Source organism: Nicotiana tabacum, chromosome 24 (assembly GCF_000715075.1).
Source record: "Nicotiana tabacum cultivar K326 chromosome 24, ASM71507v2, whole genome shotgun sequence".
Taxonomy (NCBI): domain Eukaryota; kingdom Viridiplantae; phylum Streptophyta; class Magnoliopsida; order Solanales; family Solanaceae; genus Nicotiana; species Nicotiana tabacum.
The window spans coordinates 40215423-40224595 of record NC_134103.1 but is presented as its reverse complement, the minus strand read 5'-3'; positions in this window follow the sequence as shown (position 1 = coordinate 40224595).

The following is a 9173-nucleotide window of genomic DNA, read 5'->3' as shown; positions in this document are numbered from 1 at the left end:
CTGAGTCCCAAAACCATTATCACCTCCTTCTATAACAACCCCTTCATGAGCTATGGACAACATGTTTTCTATTGCCTCTTTTTTCTTGTACATCCATGGAAAACTCAGTAGAGAAAGGAATGTTTCCTATGGACATAAAATCAGGAGCAGTCTTTGTTGAGTCAAACTTCTCGGAACTATCAGTTGGATCTACCTTTGACCCTTTTTTCATAGGCGAGCTTGAAATTTCCTGATTTTCTTCTTTGTCAGCAGAACTCTGTTCATCCCCTTTTTCCGGCGAAGTAGGAGAAGGGATCTAGGCTACAAATCTTTTGGGAGTCGAGATTTTGCGACTCCTATGAGAACCAGAACTCGAGTGGGTAGGAGAGGAAATGGAATGTGAGGGTGACTCTGTCCTAGGGTTTTGATTAGCAGTGGTGTGTGGTGAGGAGTCTAATATCGGTATTTCAATAGGTGAGGACTCAATGGGGGTGTCACTTGGAACACTCGAGGTTGTTTGATTTTCAGCCATGGTAAGAAGAAGAGAAGGGATTTGGCAGTTTAAAGAGAGGCAGAAGAATGGGGTTTTGAAATTTGATAGGAGGAGTTATGACAGTGATAGATGAATTTATGATGGATGAGGGACCGGTTAAGAAAGGGCGGCAGTTTTGGGAGTTGGGTCGGTTCTCAATGGGTGAGACGTTTGGGTTCAAAGGACACAAGGAAAAAGTAACTGACATACTAATGATGTGGCACTTATTTTAACCGTTCAAAATTGTGCATGAGAGAACAGAGAAACTACTAACTTGTTGTCAGGAGAACCAGGTTCCCTGACTAATCTTGCATCTGTAAGCTTTGCCCTTTTTACTAGCGCGTACTGCATCAACTGCCTATTTGCTCTGTAATCATCATGCGTGTCTGCCTATAATAGTATAGAGGTGAGTTAGACTTTGCCAGAAAATACTTTTTAGCTGAATTTACCTGAACATTTCTTTCATAGCCAATCATTGAGGGACCAGGTTCTCCATTGGGTTTTATCAACCCCAGTGCCAGGCGATTTTTCTCAAAGTGTTCTCTGCCCAGGGCTTTGGTGAAAATATCTGCAATTTGATCTTCAATGCTGCAGAACTTCATGCATATAAGCCCTTTTTCAATGTTGTCTCTGAGAAAATGATGACGTATATCAATGTGCTTGGTCCTCTTATATTGAACCGGATTTTTTGCCATATTGAGTGCACTTGTATTATCACATAAGAGAGGCACACAATTTGAGAGCACTCCAAAGTCTTCCAACTGCTGCTTGATCCACTATAGTTGAGCACAACAAGAGGCAACTGCTATATTTTCTGGTTCTGCAGTTGAGAGTGCCACTGAGTTCTGTTTCCACGTACCCCATGAGATTAGGCAAGAACCTAGAAAATGTGCCATTCCAGACGTGCTTTTCCAAGTCCTTTGTTCCCTTGAGATATCTCAATATTCTCTTGGCAACCTTCAGATGAGATTTCTTTTGATTGGATTGAAATCTTGCACAAAGACCTACGTTGAAAATGATGTCTGGTCTGTTTGCAGTAAGATACAAGAGTGACCCTATGATCCCTCTATACATGGTCTGATTTATAGGGGAACCAAGTTCATCCATGTCTAGACGGGTAGCTGTGGCAATAGGGGTGTCAATGACTTTTGATGCTTCTATGTCAAACCTTTTCAGTAATTTCTTGATGTACTTCTGCTGACTTATCAATGTTCCCTTCTGAGATTGCTTCACTTAAAGTCCTAGAAAGAAATTTAATTCTCCCATTATACTCATCTCGAACTCACTCCCTATGAGTTTTGCAAATTCTTCACAAAGAGAGTCTGTTGTGGCTCTAAAGATGATATCATCAAAGTATACCTGAACAATGAGTAGGTTCCCCCCTCGTTTCTTCAGAAAAAGAGTGTTGTCAATTTTCCCTCTTGTAAATCCATTTTCTAGAAGGAATTTTGACAACCTTTCATACCAAGCCTGGGGAGCCTGCTTTAGCCTGTACAATGCCTTGTCCAGTTTAAACACATGCTCAGGATGCTCGTGATACTCAAAACCAAGAGGCTGCTTGACATAGACTTCTTCTTTCATATAGCCATTTAGAAATGCACTTTTGACATCCATTTGGAACAGTGTGAACTCCATATGAGATGCAAAGGCAATAAGAATTCTAATGGCTTCCATTCGAGCAACTGGAGCAAATATTTCATCATAATCGATCCCTTCTTCCTGATTGTAGCCTTGAACTATAAACCTTGCCTTGTTTCTTGTTGTATTTCCAAACTCATCAAGTTTGTTCCTGAATACCCACCTGGTTCCTATGATAGTTCGATCTGCAGGTCGAGGGACCAGGTGCCATACCTTGTTTCTTTCAAATTGATGCATCTCCTCTTGCTGGCTGTGATCCAGTCTGCATCTTTCAACATTTCTTTGATGTTTTTGGGCTCTATTTGAGAGAGAAAGGCTGAATAGGCAAGTGAGTTTCTTGCTTTTGATCTGGTTTGAACTCTTGAGTCAAGATGGGTGATTATGTTCTCAAGAGGATGTGAGCTTTTGTGCTTCCAATTTGATACCTGAACCTCATTGGTAGAGGGCCCAGGTATGTCTGACAGTGATTCTTTTGCGTTTCTTACTTCAGCAAGTAGAGTACCTTGGACTGCATCAACAACTCTATTTTCAGCTTCAGTTGTTGTGATTGAGGAACCGGGTTCCTCTATGTCAGCTGGAGATTCATCTGTGCCATTGTCATTTGAATCCTTGACCTGACTCATCATGACAGTTTTTCCATTTGCCATGTCAATAATTTCACCTGGAATAGATAAAGGTTCTACATCTTGGTCAACACGTCTGTCCTTCTCACAGGAAAGGTGAGATTCATCAAAGATCACATGTATACTCTCTTCAACACATTGAGTCCTTTTGTTGCATACTTTGTAAGCTTTTCTTTGGGATGAGTATCCCAGAAGGATTCCTTCATCACTTTTGGCATCGAATTTTTCCAAGAGCTTCCTTTCCATTGTTGAGGACAAAGCATTTACACCCAAAAGTCCTTAGATGTATCAGCTTGGGCTTCCTTCCATTCAGTAGTTCATATGGAGTCTTGTTCAAGAAGGGACCTGATCATGCACATGTTCACCAAGTAGCAAGCCGTATTGACAGCTTCTGCCCAGAAATTTTTTGCGATCCCACTGTCAATCAACATTGTCCTTATCATGTCTTCAAGAGTTCTATTCTTCCTCTCCACAACACTATTTTGTTGAGGTGTTCTTGGAGCTGGAAAATTATGAGTGATACCATTTATAGTACAGAACTCATCGAATTTGGCATTGTCGAACTCTGTCCCATGATCAGACATGATACAAGCTACATTATTACCCATCTTCACTTGAATCCTTTTAATGAAGGCAACAAACACTTCAAAGGTTTCATCCTTGGTTATGAGAAACAGAGTCCAGGTGAATCTGGAGTAATCGTCAACTATAACAAAGATATATTTCTTTCCTCCCCTGTTTTCCACCCTCATAGGTCCACATAGATCCATGTGAAGAAGATCAAGTGGCCTTGAGGTACTGACTTCCTTTTTGGGCTTGAATGAGGATCTGACTTGCTTGCCTTTTACACATGCATCACAGACTTTGTGGTCATTGAAACTTGACTTGGCCAGACCACGAACCAGGTCCTTCTTGACCAATTTGTTCAGCAATGTGAATCTTGCATGACCCAGACTCCTATGCCATAATTCAGCATCATCATCAATAGCACTTAGACAGATGAGATCATCATTCTGCAGAGACTCAAAATCAGCAACATAGATATTTTGTATCTTTTTTCTACTAGCACCACCTCACCAGTCACTAGGTTTGTGACTGTACATATTTTTTATACAAATTCCACCTTGTTTCCCTTGTCACAGATCTGGGAAACACTTAGCAAGTTGTACTTCAACCCGTTCACGTAGTACATATTTTCGATTGAGTGTGAGAGAGACATCCCAATCCTTCCAACTCCCAGAATGTATCCTTTCTTGCCATTTCCAAAGGATACACTCCTTCCTTGCTGGGCTTTAAGTGAAAGGAAATCATTTGTACTTCCAGTCATATGCTTTGAGCAGTCACTATCCATGTACCATTGTAGGTTGCTTCTTTTCACTGTTCCCTACATAAGAAAATCAGGAGTTAGACTTAGGAACCCAAACGAGTTTGGGTCCCTTATAATGAGGAAAGGGGTGAATGAGGGATCTTCTGGTCTAAGCAGGCATCGTGTGTTTTTCTATATGATGGACCAGGTTCTCTACCAGTAGTTACTTTTTCAGCGAAAATTTTATTTTTTTGCTGTGACTGAAATCTGGCCTTACAATTTTCTTTTAAGTGCCAGTGTTGCCACAGTGAGTGAAAAGCCAATTATCAAGTACAGTAACGTACTTGCTATGAGGGTTGTAGGGAATCTTTTCCCTTTGGAACCCGATCCCCTGCCTGTTTCCCCCATTATTGGTATACATGGCAGTGATAGCATCAGAGGACCATGTCCACTTGAGTGATTTTTCAAGGTCACTCTTCACTCTTCCTAGTTCTTCATGAAGTTGTTTTTTTTTCAAGCCCAGCACACAGACTAGACTTCACTGAATTTAACTCACTTTCAAGCTTAATGTGTGTCTCACTTGTAACTTCCTTTCCCTTTTGAGAATTTTCAGGCCTACTCTCTATTTTAGGTTCCCCAATTGTTTCCTTCAAGTCCATTACCACCACTAATAGGTCATCTCTCTCATACTCAATGATAGCAACTCTCTCAGCTAAGACTTCTTTTTCCTTTCTTACACACTCAAAGTTCTCTTTTAGGTCTACCACAGCGACCACTAGATCATCTCTTTCATGTTCTATATGTGCAATTTTTTCATCTATGGCATCCTTCTCTTTATTCTGATTCCCAATTGTTTCCTTTAAGTCAACAACAACGATTACTAAGTCATCTATGGTTTGTTCTGCTTCTCCTAACTCTACAATTGAGGCATCTTTATCATTTATAAGACTGTGATAAGCATCAATCAACACATTTGCCAAAGACATGAGTTTTTTAGGAGAATAAGATTTCAGATTTCTCTGAACATCCAGAAAATTTACCTCATTATTGTCGTCATCTTCATCATAATCAGACTAAGCCATCAAGGCAAAGATTGAGTCATACTTAGTTGCTTCACTTTCCACTGCGATCATTGAATTATCACCATGATCATCTTCTTCTTCATATTCGCTGGAGGAGTCTCCCCATGTAGCAAGAGCATGCTTTACAACGTTGTCAGTGGCATTCTTTCTCTTGAAGTGTTTATCAGGAACCGCGTTCCTTTTGGCTGCTTTGTCAAAGTTGTTTTTGTGCTGATCTTGCTTTAGGAGAGGGCACTCCTTGATGAAGTGTCCTGGCTTGCCACATTTATGACAGAGGTCATAATTTTTTGGCTTGCTAGAACTTCCCCTTTTTGGAATGCCTCCATTCCTGCGAACCATCTTCTGGAATCTTCTTGTCAAGTAAGCCATATCACCATCCTCACCACTTGAATCATTGTTTCCTGTCTTGAGAACCAGGTTCTTCTCCCTTTTGGGTTCTCTTCTTTCATTGTCCTTCTTCTTCTTCTTTATTTCATATGTTTTCAAATTGCCAACAAGTTCATCTATGGTCAGTGTCTGCAAGTCTTTCGCCTCCGTAATGGCGTTCACTTTGCTTTCCCAAGAACTGGGCAGTACACTAAGGATTTTCCTGACAAGCTTGTTTCTTGTTATAGTTTCACCAAAAGAGTGAAGCTCATTAATGATGGAGGTGAACCGAGGATGCATATCTTGGATGGATTCATCATCTTTCATCCTGAAGAGCTCGTATTCAGTTGTGAGCATGTCGATCTTGGATTGCTTAACCTGTGTTGTTCCTTCGTGAGTTGTCTAAAGAGCTTCCCAGATTTCCTTGGCTGACTGACAAGCCGATATCTTGTTGTATTCATCAGGACCAATTCTACAAACAAGAATTTTCTTCGCACGAAAATTCTTTTCTACGGCCTTTCGATCAGCGTCATTGAATTCCTTCCTTGTCTTAGGAATGGCTACAGCTGGGTCACCAAGGTTCTTGGTAGGGATAAAGGGTCTGTCACATATGACATCCCATAGCTCAGAATCTTCAGCCATGATGAAATTGGGCATCCTAGTTTTCCACCATCTGTAATACTGTCCATTGAACCTAGGTGGTCTGTAAGTAGACTGGCCTTCTTCGAAGTTTGGAGGAGCAACCATAAGGATCCTTTCTAGGTGTTAACCTGATAGAAAGAACCTGCTCTGATACCAATTGATAGAATATAAGGGTCCACCAAACTCTATAGAGAACCAGGTTCTCTATCGGTTCCACTGGAACACACGCACACAGTAGTAAGTAAATGACTAGAGGAATTTTACGTGAAAAATTCCCAGCTCAACGGGATTAAAATTCACGACTTACCCTTGTAGGATTTCAACTTCACTATAGAGAAAATTTTAGATTATAACCTATGCAACCTATGAATTAACTTCTTAATCCCTCACTAACTTGTAATACTCTATTACAAGCCACTTTGTAATAACTCCATTACAAAGACTTTACAACTCGACTAACTCTAGCCAAGACTCAAACACAAAGGTTTAAGGTTTACAAAGAGTTTCCTACAGAATACTTCTAAACAATCTAAGTAGGAAATACAGTTTAAGAACTATTACAAAGTTACAACTCAACTAAGGATATACAATGACTTGCTATGGGGAATTGGTCCGTAGTAGTGTTGTTCTTTGTTCTTGATGCACTTGAGAATTGATTGCTTGATGATCAATGACCGTAAGAGTGCTTGGATGAATTCTCTAAGTGAACAAGTGATTTGTTTTTACCTTCCTTGATGTTAATAATACATTTGTGACATCACTAGAATGATGTAAGCAAGGTAAGTAAAAGTCACCCCCCATAAAGTTGATTGTTGTACTGTTTCTGCATTGTAGCGTGTGCAGGCAGCAACTTTACAGCTGGGGTAGTTGACTTGTATAGTTTCCTCGGGAAATGATAGTTATCTGTTCCCTCTGTTGTTCCTCTGACTCAGAAGAGTCGAAGCATATTCCAAGCTAGAACCTTTCGATCTTAAGGTCTTGAGGATATATAACTGGTTCCTTATCTGGTTCTTGCCAATAAGTTTGTTAGATCATCAAAATATAAAGCAAGGTACTTGTAACCTATCAAAGTGGATAACATTGTTAGATCCACTTAAACTCCAACAGAGTTTGCAAGAAATATACAACCACCAGAAGAGGTTATATTTCGTATATCTCATTGTTACTAAATTTTGTTAACCACCAGAAGTGGTATATGTCTATGACCACCAGAAGTGATAATTTAGGCTTTCTATAGTTACAGTTAAAGATAAGCTAGAAAAATATTCTCTATATTACATGCACGCATAGATTTGCTCCTGAAGTAGTAAATATTTTAAAAGAGGTTGAAGCATCACAATTTGATGTGACTAATGTGCGTTCAGATAATTATGTTCGATTTTCTGAAGGCTGAGAATTTTTGATAAACATTAATCAATTCCCTAAAGTGAATGTGATAATATTAATAAAGCCATAAATATGAGCGCGCTCTTGATGTAAATATATTACAATTCACCTCTAGAAGAGTTAATATGATTGAGAGAATATATATTCAATATTTCGTATTTTAAATTTGCTCCTGAAGAAGTAACACAATTGAAATTTTCTCTTGAAATAGGAAAATATTTTGAAGCAGTGTCTTTCTATGCTTAAACAAAATAATGAGCTATTTAAAGTTATTTTTTATGCATATTTTCATTCCTTGGAGTGAATGAAGGAATACCACAACTCACCTCCTGAAGAGGTAGAATAATAGAGGATATAAATATTATTTTTATAGCATAAAGATCATTTCCACACGTACCTGTTGTACGTAAAACATCTTGGATAATTTTATTAAGTATCATTCTAAGGCAAAAGCATTCTTGTAGAATGCTTTCTACTACAATCACATTGATATATTATGGTTAGTTGTTATTAACTACCCCGAAGAAAATAACAACTCATGTATATTTTCCTAGAGGATATAATTACTATGTGGTTGCCGCTTTGATATAAAATATTCAGATATTAATGGCGTTTCTCCCTGAAGAAGATATTTGTCACAAAGTTAGTGGTAAAAATATTGAAATTCTTGATTTCTGACATTTATAAATTTAGAATTGTCTTTATATTGTTTATTTGATTATGATTTTCTCTCATGATACCAGAAGTGTCTGAGAAATATTTGATAGTACAAAATGTATTAAAAACTCCTGAAGAACTAACTGTTTGTCTAGAAGACACGCGACACAAGTAGTGTCCGAATAATATTAGATTGTGGATAATAAGTGAAGGCTCTCGAAGAGCTTATATACAAATATGCCATTCATATTATATGATTATGGTCAAAACATATGTTGTAGTAAACCCGAAGTTTACTAATACAAATGGCTATCATATTGAGACTACAAATGACTGGAAGATTGAAAATCTTCATGTTTCCACAATCATAGAGGATAAAATAATATGTATATGAGAAGTGACCCGCCTTATTCTTCAATTTGTACTATATCATGTATCACAGTAAACCAAAAATTTACTAATGCAAAAGCAGTCACATAAACTAAAAGTTTTACTGAGGCAAAAGTAGCTACTGTAAACCAGAAATTTACTGATACAAAAGTAGCCACAGTAAATAAGAAGTTTACTGATGCAAAAGTTTATGCCATAGTAAACCAGAAGTTTTCTTAGAGATAGCACATGTCATGATAAACTTGAAGTTTTCATTTGCCATTTTTAAATGAGCTATTTGAGAATTCAGATAAACATATACTGAAAAACTAGAAGATTCTTCAAGAATTTTCTTGTGTTGCTTGTTCTCGTAATAAATTGATTATACCAGCTAAAGTTGGGACTAAAATCCCTGAATTCTGGAATATATAAAAGGTGAATATGGGCCCATTCACCTATCATGTGAACCACTTATAGATGCATATATGAGATGGTTACATGTGTATTTATTGTCAACCTGCAGTTTGGCATTTAAAATTGCCTTTCTCAATTAAGAGCATAATTTTCAGATTATGAAATCAAGATAGTTCATC